The sequence below is a fragment of the Ovis aries genome, chromosome 11, assembly GCF_016772045.2.
Source record: "Ovis aries strain OAR_USU_Benz2616 breed Rambouillet chromosome 11, ARS-UI_Ramb_v3.0, whole genome shotgun sequence".
NCBI lineage: Eukaryota > Metazoa > Chordata > Mammalia > Artiodactyla > Bovidae > Ovis > Ovis aries.
This window is the reverse complement of record NC_056064.1, coordinates 21,608,458-21,630,700: the sequence shown is the minus strand read 5'-3', so window position 1 is coordinate 21,630,700 and position 22,243 is coordinate 21,608,458. Positions and strand designations below refer to the sequence as shown.

General features: G+C 44.2%; 1 protein-coding gene and 1 long non-coding RNA gene across 4 annotated transcripts in view; one reads left to right on the top strand and one right to left on the bottom strand.

Annotated features, from left to right (window-relative positions):
* ABR (ABR activator of RhoGEF and GTPase) overlaps nucleotides 1–22,243 on the bottom strand; it is a 187,969-nt gene that overhangs the window by 159,897 nt on the left and 5,829 nt on the right. The window lies entirely within an intron of this gene.
* Nucleotides 3,383–9,311, top strand: LOC121820568 (uncharacterized). Its single transcript, XR_009595519.1, has 2 exons — nucleotides 3,383–3,504; nucleotides 4,375–9,311. It is a non-coding gene; the product is annotated as an uncharacterized LOC121820568 (long non-coding RNA).

The window sequence follows — 22,243 nt, the reverse complement described above, 5'->3', positions numbered from 1 at the left end:
CGTTCACCGCCGAAAGCCTAAACCCTGGCAGAGAGAAAGAGTGGAGGCCGTTCCCATCTGAGGAGGGTAGGACAGAGAAGCGCCTTTTCCACATGCTGGCACATGCAGGAAATGCCAGTGTTTGCAGAGCACCCTGGGGAAGCAGACGAAGCTGCCAGCTGTCAGAGGTGAAGAGGGCCATTCCTCTGCCCCATGACTTGGCCTGAGGCTGAGATGTCAATATTTCTCCACACCTTCAGTGAGTTCTAGGCACCCAGATAGGGAAGCTCTGGGAGAGGGATTGGGGGAGGTGGTTTTCTGCTTCCAACAAACACTCTCAGGGTGCCACAGGCTTCAGAAGCATTTCCACTTTTTGAGCTAATTAATTATTTGACTGCATTGGGTCTCCGTTGCAGGATCTTCACTCTTCGTTGCAGCATGCAGGATTTTCAGTTGTGGTACATGGGATCTAGTTCCCTGGCCAGGGATCGAACCCAGGGTCCCCTGTATTGGGAGCTCTGTGTCCTAGCCACTGGACCACTAGGGAAGTCCCTCATAAGCATTTCTGATTTTAGAAGCCCTCACACTGCCTAGAAAAAAATCAGTGAAACCCCCTCTAGGGCAGCAATGCCAGCCCCCATAGCAGGTGAAGTGAGGCAATGTCCAGGTGAATTCACTCACACACCCAGACAACGGGGCTGAGGGCACACGTCCCAGGAGGACACCTTATCCGCTGGGCATGACTGCTGACAACGCAGAATTGATAGCCTGGAGGTGAATGCCACAGCTTGGGCCAGAAGTTGGTTGTGCCAATCTTGTCAAAAGGTTCCTGTTTCTCAGGCGGAGACTGATACTTACTTTTACAAAGACAGAACTGCCAACACAGTTCTGTCAACAGGAACCTTTTGACAAGATTGGCACAGCCAATGTCTGGTTGCGCCTTTGTAGCAGCTCTTCTCTGATGCTCTGAACCTGGGCTAGCCCACCCTAGGGGCCTGGGGGTAGAGACACCTGCTAATTCCCCAGGGCACTGCTACCAGGTCAGTGTAAGCAGCCACACTGCCCAGAGTGGCTCACATCAGCAACAGCTTCAAAGGATCGGCTCTGGGCTGCTTCTATTCCGGATACAGAGCTTAATGGTGAAGGTCAGGATGTGGGTTCTGGACCTGGGTTCAAGATCTGGTGTCCTTAAGCAATTCAACCTCTCTGAGCCTCAATTTCTTTCATTGTAATATAATAGTAGCTGTCTCAACAGCATGGTTGAGAGGATCAAATGAGATTAACAGATGTAATACCCCCAGGGCAGTGCCTGCCCCCATCCACCCAAGCAAAGTTATTATAGCTATTTACATTAAGTAGGTTGAATTTTGCATATGCACACACACACACTTTATACCTCTCTCTTGAGAGCCAAAACAAGGCAAAAAGTGAAACAGCCTGCTGAAAAGATTACCACAAGCCTAAAGCAGAGACATGATGACTGAGACTGAGGCCCCCAAAGCCAAACCACACTCTTTGTTCTCTGTAATTGTCTCATTGTTACTGCAGAGTTAATTTTTTAGCATTTTTAAGTGTCAAAGCAACCCTATTCTTCTTAAGTGTGTCCCCGTGTACTTTGCTATTCAATAGCAGCCAGAATAAGAAAAAGAAAAACATAATCTCTTTGCCTTCAAGTCAGGACTGTCATACTTGAGTGAAGCAGGAACTTTCACATTGCTAAAGGTCCTTATTGAAAGATTTCAAGGACAATGGAAGCTGAAAATTGTATTGAGTACAATTCATAAGCTCTCCTGAGAAACAGAATTTTCTCCAGGGCACCAAGGTAGAGTACTGTCTTTGAGAAAAAGGGAAATTGAGGTCTGAAGTGTTTAAATGTGTTCAAAGCAAAAAAAAAAAAAAAGAGTAAAGTGTATAGCCAAAGCTATTGTTTTTCCAGTAGTCATGTACGGATGTGAGAGTTGGACCATAAATAAGGCTAAGCGCCAAAGAATTGATGCTTTCCAACTGTAGTGTTGAAGAAAACTCTTGAGAGTCCCTTGGACAGCAAGGAGATCCAACCAGTCACTCCTAAAGGAAATCAATCCTGAATATTCATGGAAAGGACTGATGCTGAAGCTTCGGCCATCTGATGTAGAGACAACTCAATGGAAAAGACCCTGATGCTGGGAAAGATTGAAAGCTAAAGGAGAAGAGGGCAACAAAGGATGAGACAGCATCACCGACTCAAGGGACATGTGTTTGAGCAAACTCCGGGAGATGGTGAAGGACAGGGAAGCCTGGTGTGCTGCAATCCATGGAGTTGCAAAGAGTCACACATGACTGAGCAACAACAATTTTATGTTAAAATGATAAACCTTGTATTACCCAAAGTAAATACTCAATCAAAATCTTTGACCGATGTACTTCCTTGGCAGTCTAATGGTTAGGATTCTGCGCATCCACTGCAAGGGGCGCAGGTTCAATCCCTGGTCGGGGTACTAAGATCTCACATGCCACCTGGTGCTGCCAAAAAAGAAAAAAAAATCATGGACCAAGAAAAAAACTTCTTAAAATCTGAAATTTGCGTATCTACCTCCCCCTTAACGCACACACACTACACAAACTTCTACACAAATTATAAATTTTATGGCATGTCTGAGTATTACAACAGGGACATGTCATCCAGAAGGACCTCTTATAATAACAGATTCAGCTATGCTAGAACCCCATAGCTCACATCAAACAGAAAATGTCTACTGCTCAGCTTGAACTTTAAGTGTGATGGCTCATTCTAAACTGTAAATGGAAAGGTTATCCCTCCTGCCTTTTCATATACTCTTCAGCGAACAGTACACAAACACAAATCCCAAACACAAATGAGCTAGGAAAACACACACACACACACACACACGCGTTCATATTTAAGGGCATTTAAGGGTATATCCCCTGTGGATCCAACTTCCCCACACTCTTCTGAAGGATCCTCCCTCCCACACAGTGTGCCCACCAGCGCTTAATAACGCTTTCTCATGCTTTCACGTATTTTCACGTAGCCCTCTGTAAATGTTCCATGAAATCTGATGATCCTGTTATGAAGGGAAGATGATTCATAATCATCTATTCCTAACCCGCAGACCCTTGATGAAAGCCTGCCTAGGTTTAGGGTTTAGAAACACGGCGGCTGGAAACAGTTGGCTTGAAGATTAATGGCTCTCTCATTTAACGGAGGCGGCCCCAGACGCCTGCAGCAATGGTAAATTCCGCTCCCCGCGCCGCCAGCCTCTCCATTAGGTCACATGAACTAATGGAGAGGATCCTGGGGAGGCCCCCCTCGCAAGGGGCTTCTGACCCTAGCAGGGTTCTCCGCCAGCCTCCAGGGGGCGGGGCCGCAGGCTCCGGGTCACGTGACGGGGCTGCGGCCTTTAAATATGAAATTGAGCACCGGCAGCTAAACCTCACCGGCAACCAGCGCTGCCCCCGCCTGCACGCATGACTAATCTGACATCAAATCAGAAACCCCTCGGTGGCCTGCAGCTGAAGAGCCGGGTAGGTGAGGCGGCCTGGGTTTCCGAGGTCTACGCAGTTAATTGCGATGCAAATGAATTCTCGCAGGAAGTCAGATGCCACAACGCTCTGGGGGCCTCAGCATCTGGGGGCTGGGGGGGTGGTGGTGAAGGAAGGCCTAGGCTCTCCCCAAAACCGAGGGTGTAGTATTTGTTGTGGGTCTTGACACGCCTTAGGCCAAACAGCAGGAAGCGGCAGAACTGACAGAGGGAGGTGAAACCAGCTCCAGCCTTTATTCTGTCTTTAAAATAAATACATAGGTTAAAGAGTTTTCATTTTCTGGCCTTGGTGCTGGGTCCATTGGGGAAATCCCTGGAGCAGAGTGGAAGTGAGGGAGAAGGCACAGGTCCACCTGCCCAAGACGCCAGGCGGCCCCATTTCTTCTCTGCCTCGCCTCCCGCTCTTCCCAGCTGAAGCCACTTTCAGGGTGTCCAGGATTCCCCCAGGGCACTTGGGGAAGGTGTTAAGAGGCCCCAGCCCCAGAAACTTTTCCTGGAGGCACTTCAAGGATGGCTTATCAACACGTCCTAGCAAAAGGGAAGATCTGCAATCCAGATGTGGGTGGCCTGAAATTCAAATTATACATCTAGGTCCTACCCACTCAGGTCCCCCAGAAGACAGCTGCCAGAGGAGAATATAGCTGAGCTGAGAGACCCCAGCGTCCCTTGGGACTCCCTCAGACCCATTTTGAGTTTGTAAGAAATACACCACTGAGCAAAACTTTTTTTTTTCTTTTTTGAATATAACAAAGAAGAGGAAATAAGAATAGACAGCATATTAAAAAGCAGAGACATTACTTTGCCAACAAAGGTCGGTCTAGTCAAGGCTATGGTTTTTCCTGTGATCATGTAGGGATTCGAGAGTTGGACCGTGAAGAAGGCTGAGCGCCGAAGAATTGATGCTTTTGAACTGTGGTGTTGGAGAAGACTCTTGAGAGTCCCTTGGACTGCAAGGAGATCCAACCAGTCCATTCTAAAGGAGATCAGTCCTGGGTGTTCATTGGAAGGACTGATGCTAAAGCTGAAACTCCTATACTTTGGCCACCTCATGCAAAGAGTTGACTCATTGGAAAAGACCCTGATGCTGGGAGGGATTGGGGGCAGGAGGAGGAGGGGATGACAGAGGATGAGATGGCTGGATGGCATCACCGACTTGATGGACATGAGTTTGAGTGAACTCTGGGAGTTGGTGATGGACAGGGAGGCCTGGTATGCTGCGATTCATAGGGTCACAGCTGAGCAACTGAACTGAATGTTTTACTTATTTTTTAATATTTTAAGCTATTTCTTCCAAAAATATTTATTTAAAAAATTATTTATTTATTTGACTGCTTCGGGTCTTAGTTGCAGCCCTCTGGCTTCTCTCTAGTTGTGCGTAGGCTTAGTTGCTCTGTGGCATGAGCATGCACACGAGGGATCTTAATTCCCCTACTGCAGATTGAACCTGCCTCCTGTGCATTGGAAGGTGGATTCTTAACCACCAGGTCAGCAGGGAAGTCCTACCTATGAATATTTTAAATGCACATATTTTTCAACTCTGAAATTCCCTGTCTGTTTTCTAGAGAAATATTCACACAGGTGTACCCACAGACTGTATACCATACATGGTTTTCCACCGTGGCGTTGTTTGGAGTAGCAGAAATTGGGATACCCCGCTAAGGATGAGATCTGTCCTGTTAAAACGCTCTTGGAATCACAGACCTTATAATCTTATCATTCCTTGGGCAGCCTCTCTTGGAAGATCAACCACTTTGAAGCCACTGACTTCAGAGACGGCCTCCCTGCTACAGTCTAGGAAAGAGATTATCAGAGGCCTGCCTGTGTTCCGAGGGTTTGAAAAGAGAAGTTGCCTGACCCCCTGTGGGTCCCCAGGGATGGAAAGGAAGTAGTGGTAGAGGCTAGACCGTGTCCCGTCTGGCCTCCCCGGGCAGACTGACACATGGCAAGCAGCTCTGCCTGGGACCTGAAGGACGAAGGCGTCAGGAGCTCCCCAGCTGAGCTCAGCGTGGAGGGATGATGTCCTCCTCTCCACGAATAGCAGCAGCCTGTGCGGGGTCTTGGTCAGTGCATTCCCACGCCACCTCTGTGTCCCAGGGGCGTCTGCTGGCCTGTGAAGTGAGAAGTCCTTCTGATTAAGGAGACCCACGTCCTCTGCCCACTTGGGTGTACCAGCACCAAGGACGGCTCCCTCTTTGACTCTGTAAAGGAGAGCTTCGAGGATCTGGTAGGACTTCCTGCTGGTAGGCACATGGGCACTGGAGCTGAAGAAAGACGCAAAAGTGCCAGAGGATGTGCCCTCAAGATTGTGGAGCAGGTGCTACCACTGTCATGACTACTGGTCAACCAGTGAAGATATGGTTAGTATTTGAACAGCAGTGGCTGCCAGCAGTTTGGAAAGACCTACCTTGGGTCTTATGAGGCAGTTGAAGATGGCAAGCCCATAGCATGGATCTCTATGGTCTACACATTTAGGTGGTGAAAACCTGCTTACCAGCCTAGTCCCACGGTGAGATTGCAGGCCCTTGAAGCAGAGGCTTGAACCCCTCCTGGTTCACTGCTTGGCACAATCCAGGTGTCCATAAAGTTGCTTTATTGGTGCCTGTCTCCCTTTCTCCTAGATAGGAGTTTATGGTAGCCCAGAATTGACCTCTCATAGCCCAAAAATCAGACATGCAATGCTTTACTCCTCGGAACCTGTTTTGAAGTAGGTAGTGTTTTATTGTCCAAATTCTTCTCTTTTAATACTTCTAATACTTCTTTAACACCTCTAATACTTGGTGACTTAGATACCTCATAGACATTGAAAATTAGAGTGAAGGTATTTTATTGACCTTTTTATTGACGGGTGTAGAGGTTATAAGTACTCCATGTTCTCACAGTGACTTTCAAAAAAAAATACGAGAAAGAGTACCATTTATCAAAGTCCACCAGGTCTGCTATTGATAAACTCAGCAAATTTACACATCACAGCAAAACCATGTTAATACCACATTGGTCCCTGCTTCCAAAGACCACACACACACACACGTATTTCATGCCACCGAAATCTAAATCAGTGAAGGCTGATCTCTTTGAGAGAGACAGAAAGTAATGGAATTCGGAAAGGCAGAAACAGCCTGCCTGTGTTGGGACTTTGGGACTGTCGCTTGTCACCTGGCTGGAAAGATGTGACCCTCCCTCAGCACTCTTCTTTCCTGGAGCTCAGCAGGAAGAATGAATGTCAATGAGCAGTCACACCTGAAACCTGATACCTTCAAACCCCATGATCATTATCTCAGGGCAGCAAGACGGTCACTTACATGATCCAAAGCACACCTGGCCAGATCTCAATGGATTTCTCTGTACCACAGCTCAAGTCTCACTCAGCTTTCTGCTGCTGTGTTTGCCTTCAGGCCAAAGGTCACCTTAGGCTGCTTCCTCCCTCTGACTGCCTGCTGGCTCCAAAAACAAATGGATTATTTTATCAACTGTCTGGCAACTCTTTATCTACTCATACAAACTCAAAAGGGCTTTTTTTCCTCCACCTTTTGCTTAGAAGCATCTAAAGTTCTTAAGTAAACTAGAGATTTTTTTTTTTTTGGTTGGGTGGGGGCGGGGGGGGCTTCCTATTTAATGTCAACCTTTGGGCTATATGGACAGAAACAGCCTCATCAGACATGAACTAGCAAATTCTACTCCGAGTATACACACAAAAGAATTGAAAGCAGGGTCTCAAAAAGACGTGTACACCAATTTCACAGCAGCATTATTCACAGTAGCTAAAACAGGGAAGCAACCCAAGTGTCCACTGATAGATGAATGGATAAGCAGACTGTGGTGTATACTGGAATATAATTCAGCCATGAAAAGGAAGGAAATTCTGCCATCTGCTACAGCGTGGATGAACCTTGAGGACAGTGCGCTAAGTGAAATAAGCCAGTCACAAAAAGACAAATACTGTATGTTTCCACTTCTAGGAGGTACTCAGAGTAGACAAATTTCTAGAGACAGAAAGTTGAATGGTGGTTGCCAGAGGCAGTGGAAAGTAGGGGGTGGAGCGTTAGTGTTTAATGGGTATAGAGCTTCAGTTTTACAAGATGAAATGAACTAGAGATACATGGTGGTCATGGCTGCAAAATGTTATGAATGTACTTAATACTACTGAACAGTACACTTAAAATGGTTAAAGATGATAAACTTTGTTATGTGTAGTTTACAATAAACTTTTTTGAAAAAAAAAGATATCATTTAGATAGCCAGTGCTAGGAAAACAGAGGACAAATAATCATATGAGTTATTTACTGAGTGCTCTCTAGGCACAGAGGTGAAATAACTTTTAAAGATCCTCACAGCTAGTAAATCTGACTCCAGAGCCCGCACTGTTTACCCCTAGAAGACAGTTCCTACCTTCAGCAAGCCTTGTGAGTGAGGTAAGTCACTGAACTTACCATAATAAGAGGCAGAATGACCAATCTTGAATTGAGATGCGAAAGCAAGTCCTAGGGTAGGAGCCATGTCTGGGATCAGAGTTTGGACTTTGGAGACTATTTTCACCAAACAGTGAAAGGACTGTGAAATTCCCCAGCCTATTCTGGAATGGAGTCGCAGAGAATCAGCCACTCTGACCATGAGACAGATCCACAGTGTTTTCTAATGGATCTTTCTTTAAGACATGGTCCCAAACTACAGCCCAGGTACCAAGGAAGAAAGCTGGCTATTTCCATTTTGCAGTTTCTAAAACCTCTGGATTTTGTAATGTGCTCAGGGTAGGAGTTGGATCAGACAGGGAAGTGGTCAGAGGAAAAACTGCAGATTCTGAGTTTTCTTTCTACGTGGTGCCTGCAACCAACTCACCCAGAGGCTGTGATTCAGGGTTAGAGACAGCTGTCCGTCAAGGTGGGACTTAACAGCAGGAAGATGACCCTGCTGTCGGTGCCTAAGCAGATATTATTTAGTCTGAATTAAGGCTTCAGAGGTTGAAGATCATTCCTAACTCAGAAGAAGTTCTTCTATGCTGGCAGAGACACTGTATTAACCCCACAGTGACTACGTGTCTTCAAAGATGACAGGCTCTGTGGCTCTAAAGAAACAAACTGGTTTTAAAAAAAGGCATCAGTGTAAGATTCTATTTTGAGGAGGTGTGAAACGCTCTATGGGGGGGGCTTTTTTTTTTTTTGGTCCTAATCCATTAGTTATTAGAGAACTGCTCCAACCTAAACATTTATTTTGGCTTTCATCAATATTTAGAATGTATGATCCTAGTATATTTTATTGTTTATTTTATTGCTCTTTCTCTTTCCCTTTCAATTGTGTGTTTTGGCTGTGCTAGGCCTTCGTTGCCTGGCACAGGCTTTCACCAGTTGTGTCAATCGGGGGCTCCTCTTTGTTGCCGTGCTTGAGCTCCTCTTGTAGCAGAACACAGGCTCTAGGTATGTGGGCTTCAGTAGTTACAGCATGCAGGTTCAGTAGTTGTGCACGGGCTTAGTTGCTCCTCAGCATGTGGAATCTTCCCTGACCAGGGATCGAACCTGTGTCCACTGCATTGGCAGGTGGATTCCCTACCACTGTGCCCCCAGGGAAGTCCTGCCTTAAGTTTTAAGTTACCTACCTTAACAAGGCTAAATGCTAAATGTGTACAATTAACTTGAAGCAAAGAGAGACTTAAGATTTGAGAATAAAAAATTCTGATTGTAAATGTCTTTTTTTCCCCATTATTTTGGCAGCTATTTCAATGTATACGTAAGCACAATGCCTAAGTTCTGTTTCTTTCCAAATAAGTAACATGGGTGAAATACAACTGCTCAAATCTAATTTTGATCTCCTAAATCAGTGCTTTCATAGTATGTGTGAATTTGAAGCATAAAATGAAAAAAAAAAGGTTGTTTCTCTCTTTCCTCCCCCCATCAAAAAAACCCCAAAACAATGCATTCACCCTTGAAGACATTTCATAGGTGAAATGGAAGAAGAAAATAGGGCCAAGGAGATGTTGATTTGGGGGCTTATTTAATAAGACCCTGTTGGCAAAGACGTGTGAGGGTCCACCAGAGATTCCTGCCCCAGTCCTCTCCCCTGAGTAAGGCTGTTGCTGGGGACCAGCTACTCAGTCAGGGACTACACATGCCAGGGCCCCTGCATCTAAGAGGGACACATGCTTCATCTCTGCCAGTGGAACACAGACAGAAGAAACGGGTATCTGTTCTGGGCTGGGAGAGTTAAGAAGTAAGTGTGCCTTCACTCTCTTGCTGCCAAGTGCCCTCTGATGACTGAGAAGGACAGGGATCCAGAGGAGGGCAGATCCACAGGGGTATAGGAGCCCGGATTCTCAGCAATACCGTGAAGCAAGCCAGCCCACCAGGAACACGTGCACTTAGCCTGTTAAGCCACTGATACTTCGTTACAGAGGGGCTTCCCAGGTGGCACAGTGGTAAAGAATCCACCCACCAATGCAGGAGATGCAGGAGACTTGGGTTTGATCCCAGGGGAAGGTCCTCTGGAGGAGGACATGGCAACCCACTCCAGTATTCTTGCCTGGAAAAGAATGGACAGAGGAGCCTGGCGAGCTACAGTCCATGGGGTTGCAAAGTCAGACATGACTGAGCGACTAGGTACGCATTTTGTTAGAGTGGGCATGTTAATTCCAAGGTGCTGAGATTGGGGACTGGAAGAGGGAGGAAACAGTGAGTTAAGAGGCACACTAGGTAATAAATACAATTTTTTCTTCTATGGAAAACTCTGACACAAAGATTATCATCTCAAATGTCTAAAATGCTAGGCAGGTATGTAGTGTCACACTAGCGTATATGAACACCTAGGTCCTTCTTATTATGTAACAAGCACACTCTATTCTAAGCACTTATTCTAACTCACTTAGTTCTCACAGATTTGCGAGGTAAACAAACATAACCCCCATTTAGCAGATACGGAAACTGAGCCCCACAGAGGTTAAGTAATTTGCCTAAAGTCACACAGGTAGTAAGTGGCAGAGGCAGGATGCAAGGCCAGGCAGCTCTGTTCATACTCTACACACTTCTCACAATGTGGCTGGATAAAGGTGGATGAAGCTGAGGCAATCAGTGAAATCATGTCCCGTCTCAAGGGGTCAGCTACTCAGTGCCACTCACACGTATTGTCGACCTTCCTATCTTTGAAGTAAACTCAGAAAATTCAAATTTTATGTGAAATCTCCCAATTAAAAAAAAATTAACCCCCTACAGCCCAAACAAAGCATATCAGCAGACTGCATGTGGCCCAGGACCAGGCCAGCCACTTGCCATTCCTGCTTTCAGAACAGCTGTCTCCAAGGACCACACTGTCTACCGCTTGTCCAAAGGCCCTGGGGAATTCTGAGTCTGGAAGCCAGAAGAAGCGTCAACTCTGCGAACAACAGCTCCTTCAGGCCCGCTGATATGAATAATTAATTTCTGTTTTCTCACTGCCAGTCCACAAAGGTTACCAACAAGCCCGGCATTCAGGAAGAACACCATGCCCTTCGGAGACAATGAGGACAGGCGTGGGGGGTCCTGGGGGCGCATGGAGAGCCCCATAATGAAGTCCGGCATGGTAGCCTGGGCTCAAAGGGAGCCTGTGGCTGCGGGCACGGGCCTGTGTGCATGCTCCCCGCCTGGCTGCCTCCACGGGGCCATCAGAGCAGCCGAGAGGCTCGTTAGAGACATGACACTCTGGCCTTCTCGGCTGACTGTCAGCGGGAAAGAGCCCTGAATTCCTCAAGATGCTTTAAAATAAAACAAAAAGGCACAATTATGCAGCCAAACTGAAGGCAAGGCAGCTGCATACAAAGCAGGGCTTTCTTCTAATAGGACCACAACCTCAGCTCGCCAGTGCGGAGCCCTCACCTTCCTCCCCGGCCCGCAGCTGTGAAGCATCCGTAATTGGACGCTCCACTGCTTCAGCTCTTGGATTATTCAAACTGCAGGATTTCCAGGAGCCTCGGGTTTCAATTAAGGATATGACCAGGCAACGAGATGAGCACGATCCTCTTACCATCTATTTCATGCACATATTTCATGCGCATGGCCAAACTAGTAACGTCTGTGATAATAATAATAATAAAATTAGCCAACATATACTGTTTACTACAAGTCAGGTGCTACGTGCTTTATATATCAGGTTATTTAATCTTCATACCAATTTAATTAGGTATTCATCATATTATTATCATTCTCCAAGATGAGGAAACTAAGGCACAAAAAATTTCAGTTAGCTCAAAGTCACACAGCAGTTAAGTGACAAACTTGGGATTCAAACCCAAGCAATGTGGTCCTAGACTGCATGCTCCTGAGCACCATATCAGTGACTGTACATTTATGCAGAGCTTATTGTATGCCAAGCCCTGCGCTACATATTTTCTGTATATTATTTCATTTAATCTTTATAACATCAGGTGAGGTATAATTATCTCTGTTTTACAGAAAAGAAAATAGGTTCATAGACAAATGAAGTAATTTGGTTAAGGGCACAAAATAACAAGCAGCCTACAGCCTGGATCCAAAATAGGTTCTTCTGATTCAAAGCCAAGCTCTTAAATCCATTGGTACAGAGTCCCAGCCCATCTAATTTACTAGTGTTCATGAAATTAGGCCTGGAACATCATCTAGTCCAATCACCTTATTTTAGAAATGAGTAGCTGTAGCCTGGAAAGATTAAGATTTAGTGGCGAGATGGAGTAGACTAACTTTGACTCCAGAAAGAGCTGGGCTCTAATCGTAACCCTGTTCCTTATTAGCTGAGTGACTCATTGGGTAAGTGACTCAGTGTTTCTAGACATTATTATTATAGAATAAGAATAATAATACTTAGCCTCATGGGGCTGTATTGATTAAAGTACGTGTGTAATATATACTTCTACTAAACACTCAGAATGGCAAAACAATATCATTATAGTCAGGTATTCCCAAGTTACACCCTGATAGTTTCAAAAAGTCTATTCTTTATGATCGGAAATAATAGTATAAGTGGTTGGGTAGGTTGTGAGGAAAGCCCCCCCAAATCTAATCAACAGACAAAGATGCTGGAAAATTGCATTGTATTTCAGGAACTTTTCTGAGTGTGATGCTAATTCCAAATGTGCAAAATCCCTGTGCATTCCATTGTCACAAATAAGTTAATATGCTACTAAAACAATGACACTATGGTGGACATGACTGGTCACACATGCACAGTCCACATGGTTTTAAATTTCTAGCGTCCTTTCATGGTTTTGCATCTGGAGCAATGGACCATGCTTGTCAGCAGTGTGCAAATATCAAGACTGGTAATGCACATCTACCTACATTTCGAGGGTCCCTATATCTGGTTGCCATGATTGGCCGTTTAGCTGAATATGCCCATGTGACCAGTTCCTCATAAAAAGCCTCAAAACTTTTATTCTCATAGTTTTTTGGTGGTATCTTTAGGATTCTCTCTATACATAGTATCGTCATCTGTAAAAAGTGACAGTTTCACTTCTTTTCCAATCTGGATTCACTTCTTTTTCTTGTCTGATTGCTATGGTTATGACTTCTAATACTATGTTGAATAAAAGTGGTAGGAATGGGCAGCTTTGTCTTGTTCCTGATCTCAGAGGAAATCTTTTCAGCTTTGAGTGCAATGCTGGCTATAGGTTCATCATAAATGGTCTCTACTATGTTGAGGTATGTTCACTCTATGCTAACTACATTGACATCTTTTACCATAAATGGATGTTGAATTTTATCAAAAGCTTTTTTCTGCATCTATTGACATGATCATATAATTTTTATTTTTTAATTTGTTAATGTGGTTCATTATATTGACTGACGTGCAGGTATTAAATTATTCTGGCTACCTTGGGATAAATGCCACTTGATCATGGTGTACCATCCTTCTAATGTACTGTTGAATTTGATTTGCCAATATTTTGTTGAGGATTTTTGCATCTATGTTCATTGATAATACTGGCCTATAATTTTCTTTTTCTTATGGTGTCTTCATCTGGTTTTAGTATCAGGGTAATGCTGACCTCATCAAATGAGTTCAGAAGTGTTGCTTCTTAAATTTTTGGAATACTCTGAGAAGTGAAGTGAAAGTCACTCAGTTGTGTCCAGCTCTTTTCGATCCCACGGACTATATAGTCCATGGAATTCTCCAGGCCAGAATACTGGAGTGGGTAGCCTATCCCTTCTCCAGGGGATCTTCCCAACCCAGGGATCAAACCCAGATCTCCCACGTTGCAGGCAGATTCTTTATCAGCTGAGCTACCAGGGAAGCCCTTACTTTGAGAAGGGTACATGTCAATTCCTCAAATGTTTGGTAGAATTCACCTATGAAGCTTCCTGGTTCTGGACTTTTGTTTATTGAGAGCTTTTTGTTGTTGTTTTTAATCATGATTTAATTTCTTTACAGGTAGTGGTCTGCTCATATTTTGTATTTCTTCCTGATTCAGTTATGGATAGTGTATGTTTCTAAGAATTCATCCATTTCTTCCAAGTTTTCGATTTTGACAGTACATAATTATTCACAACAATCTCTTGTGATCCTTCGGATTTTCTCTGGTATTGGCTGTAACTTCTCTGTCTTCATTTCTGATTTTACTTATTTGGGTCCACTTTCTCCTTTGATGAGTCTGGCTAAAGCTTTATCAGTTTTGTTTATCTCTTCAAAGAATCTGCTCTTAGTTTCATTGATCTTTTCTACTTCTATAATTTAATTCCATATAGAATTAATTCTGTATTTATTATATAATTAATGTAATTCTATATTTCATTTATTTCTCTTCTGATCTTTATTATTTCTTTACTTCCATTAACTTCAGGTTTCATTTGTTCTTCTTTTTCTAACTCCGCTAGGTGTAAAGTTGGGTTGTTTATTTGAGTAAATACTAGGATAAAATCTTATTACCATAAACTGTTTTATTCTGTCAATCAAATAAAATAATTTGCATAGAGGGCTCTCGTTTTCCCTGTGGTCATGTATGGATGTGAGAGTTGGACTATGAGGAAGGCTGAGCACCGAAGAATTGATGCTTTTGAACTGTGGTGCTGGAGAAGACTCTTGAGAGTCCCTTGGACTGCAAGGAGATCCAACCAGTCCATTCTGAAAGAGATCAGCCCTGGGATTTCTTTGGAAGGAATGATGCTAAAGCTGAAACTCCAGTACTTTGGCCACCTCATGCGAAGAGTTGACTCACTGGAAAAGACTCTGATGCTGGGAGGGATTGGGGGCAGGAGGAGAAGGGGACGACCAAGGATGAGATGGCTGGATGGCATCACGGACTTGATGGACATGAGTCTGAGTGAACTCCGGGAGTTGGTGATGGACAGGGAGGCCTGGCGTGCTGCGATTCATGGGGTTGCAAAGAGTCAGACACAACTGAGTGACTGAACTGAACTGAACTGAATCTATTCTTTATGGTTAAAAAAAAATCCAAACCTTGAGATTCAAACAGACTGCTTTGAGGGAAGATATTCCACACATCTTTATATTAATAGTTTGCTGTTAGAATATTCCAACATGGCCTCAGACAAGGAAGGACATCAAAGGCCTGTGCTGGACCTCTCTGGAGTCTGTTGATACACACTTTTTTTTTTTCTTGCTTTTTCTCTGAATCCTCTGTAAAAAAAATCTTAGTCATGAGTACAGTCTGCTACTGAGTCTTATAAAGTGAAAGTGAAAGTCGCTCAGTCGTGTCCCTTTGTGACCCTAATTCTCCAGGCCAGAATACTGGAGTGGGTAGCCTTTCCCTTCTCCAGGGGATCTTCCCAACCCAGGGATCAAACCCGGGGCTCCTGCATTGCAGGTGGATCCTTCACTAACTGAGCTATCAGGGAAGCCTGAGTCTTATATATCCTTCTCACAAATCACGGAATGAAACAATGGTGAAACTGTTCAGCCATATCTGACATTGTTTTTCACATTTTTGAGACCCACCCTCTCAAATACATAAACAGCTATGGTTACCCCTTGGCCTCAGTGAGAAGGGAACTTGGAGATTTTCAGGACATTACTTTGATTTTTGAGGCTCAGGGAGCCATTCTTCTGTATGAATATAAGTGAGGTGTTTGTATCAGTCAAGATAAACGAGGTAGTGCTGCAGTAACAAACAGCACCAAACATTTCAGCAGCTTAAGATAACAATGGTTTATTTCTCACTCCAGGACATGGCCACTGAGGGTTGAATAGGAGCTCTGCTCTGTATTACCCTCCTTCTAAGACCCAGGATAACGGAATTGCTACTGTTTGGAACAGCATACATTGCAGAAGCCAGTGAAAAAGAGTGCTCTGAAGGGTCTCACTCCAACATTAAATGCTCTGGTTTGGAGGTTGCACACATCATTTCCATTCAAACTCACTGGTTAGAACTAGGCAAACGGTCCTACTCATTTTGAAGGGAATCAAGAACATAATCCTACCTACCATGTTCCTAGACAGCAAAGGAGAATCTAAATATTTAGTTTACGGTCTTAATGACAAGCACAAATCTTCATTAGCTGGGGAAGGCCTAGTTGGGCAGATTTGAAGTATTGCACTGACCACCTTCAAGAAACAACACACTCCTATCAGAAAGAGGGATGCAAAATGGCAAATTCTCGATAGGTAGGGTGGATATGGTAGCAAGCCAGAGGGCACAATTTAAAATCTCCCTGCGGCGTGGTTGAAATGGTGATGTTTGAAAATGGCTTCAGGAAAAAGAGCACAACACAGCCCTTGAGAATCAAAAGTTCTAGAACATGTCACCCAGTCGGTGATCCAAAAAACAGAAGAGGAGAAGGGAGGTAAAGAATAAGAAGAGGCAGAGAAAATGAAAAAGGTGTTAAATGCTAAAGACCCCAATAGTCTGTCCATGAAATTCTTATTTGAAAAATAAACAATCTTTCTCTTGTTGTTTAGTTGCTAAGTCATGTCTAACTCTTTTACGATCCCATGGACTGTAGCCTACCAAACTCCTCTGTCCATGGGATTTCCCCGGCAAGAATACTGGATGGGTTGCCATTTCCTTCCCCAGGGGATCTTCCCAACTCACAGATTGAACTCGTGTCTCCTGCACTGGCAGGTGGATTCTTTATCACTGAGCTACCAAGGAAGCCCAGAGTCATTCTCTTATTGTTCATTAAATACAATATGCCAGCATTGTGTTAGAGGCAGGAATACTAAAATTTTCTAAAATGATCATCTTCTAACGTACACAATTTAGGGACATGAAATCCAGTAGGGGAACAGAGAGGCAAACCATTTTAATCCATTTTATAACTGTTCAAATGAATGTGCAAGTTCAGGCAAGGATTGTGGGGCCAACACTGCACTGGTTTTCCAAAAGCCATTCACAGTTCCCCTTCTCCCTTAACGTTCTTTACTATAGATGCTGAAGACTGAAAATTCCTGATTATCTAAGCCTCCTGGCAGCTCAGGCCATACTACTCAGTGTGGGCCAATAGCATGGAAGTAGCAGTTGCTAGGTAGGACTTGGGGGAAAGTCTTTTAAAGGGCCAGGACAGCTAGTGTGATCACTTCAGTCTGTCTAATCTCATTCGATTTAGGGGCTAGAATAATCACTTCGTCTTTATGCAGAAGATATCTGGGGCTGGAGGAGAAAGGCTAAGGGCAGAACGATAAGTTATGGCAGTGATTTGAGGTAATGGAATAAACCTCTGCATATTCATGAACATTTATAAGCACCTCCTATATGTCAAGAACTATGACATTCTGGGGCTATAAAGACAAATAAGATACAGTTCAGTATAAGAGTGCCTCTCACCATGTCAATCACATCCCCAGGGCAGGAATGAGGGATTTTCTGGCCCCTGCTCCAAGATCAGGCAATACAAGCAGGGATGGGGCCCAGAGAAATTAAAGCCAGCCCCATTCTGCAGCCATTCAAAGGGACACCAGGACTACAACAGTAATGGAAAGAAAGCGACTTAACAGGCGATGCTCTTTTTATGTACATATCTCACCCAAACTAGCCCTGATGTTTCCCCCAAATCCGGTCTAGTTATTTTAAATCACTGCATGTGGCAAATTAGAAGAGGAAACGGCACAGTTGTAGGAGAAGCCTGGACTCAAAACAGTCCCACTTGACTGGTGGAAATGGTCTAGAATTATAGAGTGACGATTACACAACCTGGTGAATATTGTACAAAACATGACTGTCCACTTTAAACAGGTGAATTTTATGGCATGTGAATTATCTCTCAATAAAAGTAATTAATTAGTTAATTATTCGGATGGGAGAGTAAACAATCCCACCACTTAGCCCTAAGCAAACTTGGGCTTGTTGGTTAACAGGTCTGTTTCCTCAACTGCAAAACAGAGAATAGTATTGCCTCTTTTATAGTAAGAAAAGAAGAGTAGACTGTTCTGAATATTAAATGTGATCACATAGGTTAAGCATCTAACACAGTGCCTTGCAGGTAGTAGAAGCAAAATATCTTCTAGTTTCTTTCTTCCTAAGTGCCAATAAAAATTTTAAAACAATCATTTTCGCAGCAGCCGCAAGACGTGACATAAGCTCTAGGCAACCTCCCTTCAGACAGTCTTATCTCAGGCAGACAAGAGCAGGGATCAAACGGGAAGACAGGAACACGAACCAAAGCTCTGCTCACTGCAGAAAGACTGCAGATTTACTCTGCAGCTCTGCAGTGCAGAAATAACAGGAGCAATTCACGCAATGGAAAAACAGCTACACAGACAGAGCCGTGGTAAAGAAAGTCAATCAGGCACAGACATTTCTGCTTATAATTCTAGTTTAGAATCCAAACAGAATCGTTTCCTAAATAGCCAACTCCACCGCAACACCTGGTCAAGTTTGTGTGGCCACAACACCCAGCCTTGATGTTGAGAGGTGACCCAGGTCCCACTCTTGCTATGGTTCCTCAAAACCAGACTGAACCCCAAACAAATCTTACATAACCAGAATCATCGGGCATAGTACCACGCTGGAATTTAAGTCTCCACTGAGCTTCTCCTTTGTGACTCTTAGAAAATCAACCGGCTACTTATCAAGGGAAGATCCCCTGGAGAAAGAAATGGCAACCCACTCCAGTATTCTTGCCTGGGAAATCCCATGGACAGAGGAGACTGGCGGGCTACAGTTCATGGGGTGGCAAAGAGTTGGACATGACTTAGCGACTAAACAACAGCTCATCAAGTACCTGCTGTGCACCCAGCCTTGTGAAAGATAGATACTGTTGTGAGGGAGAAAAAGAAGGATAAGCCATGATCCCTGCTTTCGAGGAGCCAGCTAACCTCTTAGTTTGAGAGCAACACTTCACAGTAAACATATAAAAGGCATCGTGCCTTGCACAGAGCAGTGGTTCAGTTGTTATTTGTTCACTGGGTCAATGAATCAATAGATGGCACAATAATAAAACAATTGTGTAAGTATGGGGCTCACTCTAAGAACCACAAGATGGGTTGGAGTACTTGGAAAAGGCTTGTGCCAGAAGCTGCTAGTTGCCTACTCAATATCAATTCTTCCATTTTTCCTTGCAACAGAGACCCTATTTTATTTGAGGTGGCCATATGCCCAGATAAAATACTACATTTCCCAGCCTCCCTTGTAGCTAGAGATGGCTAGTAAAATCTAAGCAAAAACTGTCGAGAGAAGCTTCTAGGAAAGTGCCTTAAAAGGCAGACCAACAGCTGCTACTCATTCTTATGTCCTTTCTTCCTTTCTTCTAATTCATGCCTGAAACAAGAATGTGATGGTTGGATGTCCAGTAGCTATTTTGGACCATGAGGAAACTTGAAACAGAAAAGCAAAAAGAAACATAGATTCCTTTCAATTATAGGCTCGCCATTCTCCCCCGGACTGTCTGTCTCTAGAATTCCTTTATATGAGAGATAAATAAACCTCTATCTTGCTTTTTGGGGGGTTTGTTGAATGCAGCAAACCCATATCTTAACTAATACAAGTTTCCACAGAAAAGGCCAGGCCTTAAAGGAAGGACTCACAACTGGGGAAGAGAAGGAGGGAGGGCATCTCAAATGCCAGAAAAAGCATTGGAAAAGACACTGACAAGAATGAGCGCAGGCTGAAGCCAAGAGGGTAGAGAACAGGAAGTAAGGAGGAGACAGATGACGGATTTGCAGTGGAGACAGGGCGTGACTGGGGAAGGATTAGGGACCACAGATTTGCTCCCTCTGAAGGAGCAAAACATCACTGGACCTGGAGCGAGGTAAGAAAGGAGAGAAAGAAGCAGATGAAGAGGCTTGGGGAATTTCGTTCCATGAAGAAATATAAGTGTGAGCTGTGGCCTGGGTCAGCTGACTGAAAATTCCTAGACTTAAGACAGTAACAGTTACACCATCTAAGATTTATTAAACACTTATGTGCCCTATTGTGTGCTTACGGACTCTACACACATTATCTGACTGTAGCTTCATGACAAGAGTATCATATAGTCTCATCATTATTACCCCCACTTGGCAGACAAGGAATTGGGGCTTAGAGAGAGTCAGTAACTTGTCCAAGGGAAACCATACAACCCTGCAAGCTAGGCAACATCCAGCCCATTCTTCAGATGTGGTAAGTGTTTGTACCATTCTTTCAAAGCCAGGAAAAGGTATGACGATCCTGACTTCAAAACACAAAGATCCAGAGACTTCCCTGGTGGTCCAGTGGTTAAGATTCTGAGCACCTAGTGCAGGGGCCCTGGGTTCGATCCCTGAGAGGGATACTAGATCCCACATGCTGCAACTAAAAGATCTTGCATGCTACAATTAAGAACCAACTCAGCCAAATAAATTAATTAAAAACAACAACACACACACATACACAAAGATCCAGAGTTAAATACAGAGCCAACTGCTTTGTGAACAGACTCTTCATCAGAAGAAAAACAGATCAGAGGAATGGAAAAGTTTTCAGGCTTGAGGGCATTTACTACTTGTAGAGGAGGAAGACATTGTTAACAAGCTCACCCACATCTGCCTGGTTGGCTGGTGTTCATGAAGTGTAGACAGTGCTAAGATGGTGGAACATGCATTAGAAAACCAAGCAAACAGTGATGCCATCCACGTCACTTCGGTTACAAATGAACTGTAGCCAGCTACCAGCTCCTGTATCTGTAACAGTTTTTTTAATATCTCTCCACAACAGGGAATAGGGGGGAAAAATTACTTTATCACATCCAAGGCTGAAAATTTTGAGTTAAGACATTCAGACACAGCCACTGAACACAAGAATTCTTCCTGAAGCAAAAATCTCATTAGTCACTAACGGGAAGAGAGAAAATAACCCATCAGGTTACAAATAAACTAGGTAACATGAGTACCTAGTAGGAAATATATTTCCCATGAAGATTAAGAATAACAAGTCCCTCTTGGTAGCCTGGCAGAATCTGATGCCAGGGCCTCCCAAGTAGAGAAATCTGGAAATCTACAGCAGGCCCAGGAAAGCCTTACATATTGGAAGCTAGAAAGTGTCAGCTTTGTAAGACTGACCCAAGTTCCATGCTGTCTCCACCACAAGCTGTTTGAGGTTGGGTAAATGTCTTCACCTCTCCCAGCCTCCGTATATCATCTACAGAGTGGGAAGAATAACTTCCACCCACTGCTGCTGCTACTGCTGCTAAGTCACTTCAGTTGTGTCCCACTCTGTGCGACCCCATAGACGGCAGCCCACCAGGCTCTCCCGTCCCTGGGATTCTCCAGGCAAGAACACTAGAGTGGGTTGCCATTTCCTTCTCCAATGCATGAAAGTGAAAAGGGAAAGTGAAGTTGCTCAGTTGTGTCCGACCCTCAGTGACCCCATGGACTGCAGCCTTCCAGGCTCCTCCGTCCATGGGATTTTCCAGGCAAGAGTACTGGAGTGGGGTGCCATTGCCTTCTCCGTTCCACCCACTAAATGAGGTTAAATGAGAGTCTGCTGCGCCTGTTACTATGATTTTGACAGGACTCACATCTTAAGCATTCTTGGCTTAAAATTCCAAAAAAGAAAAGACCATCGGCTACAATGGAAAGAGCCCCGATCTGGCTCCTAGACCCTGCTTGAGGGTCATGACCGTGTGACCCTGAGATTATTACTTTTAGGGCTCAAGGATCCTCATCTGCCTGGGGAGGCGCAGGAAGACTCTCAGACCAAATCTAAGATCCTTTCTTATTTGAGGCCCTTGCATGTCACTGAGGTTCTAAATGACAGGCCTTACTTAGTCACTCATTTCAGGATAATCCCATGGACAGAGGAGCCTGGTAGGCTACAGTCCATGGGGTCGCAAAGAGTCGGACATGACTGAGTGACTTCACACACACTTCACACCTGCTGGAAAGTTGTTCCTTTATCTAAAAAGAAGAAGCAATAAAGTTTCTACCCTAGAAGCAAAAAGGCCAACAAGAACCTTGAGGGTAGGTCACCGATTTTTGCAGTCTTGACCCTTAACACAGACCTGGTACAAAGCAAAACCCAGATAAATCCTTGTCGAGTGGAATGGATAAGTGAATGAACGAAGGATTTTTGAGGGCCAGCAAAAATAAGACTGCTTGATCTCCACTAAGCCAAGTTTAATGCAAGCAAAAAAAAAAAAGGCTACCAATTTAAAATATTAATGATATTTACTTTGTCATCTGAACGACAATCAGAATACCAGATGAATGGTGCTGCCAGTCAAAAGGATGCCTGACATGGGCTTTTGCTGGGAGAGGGCTCTTTGGTCCACGTGTGGCAGAGGGGATGCCATAGTCTACAGAAGGGACACATAAACTTTGAAGAAGGACATGTCACCCAGGGCGACAGATAGCAGGGATGATACAGAAGCATGCCAACATGAAAG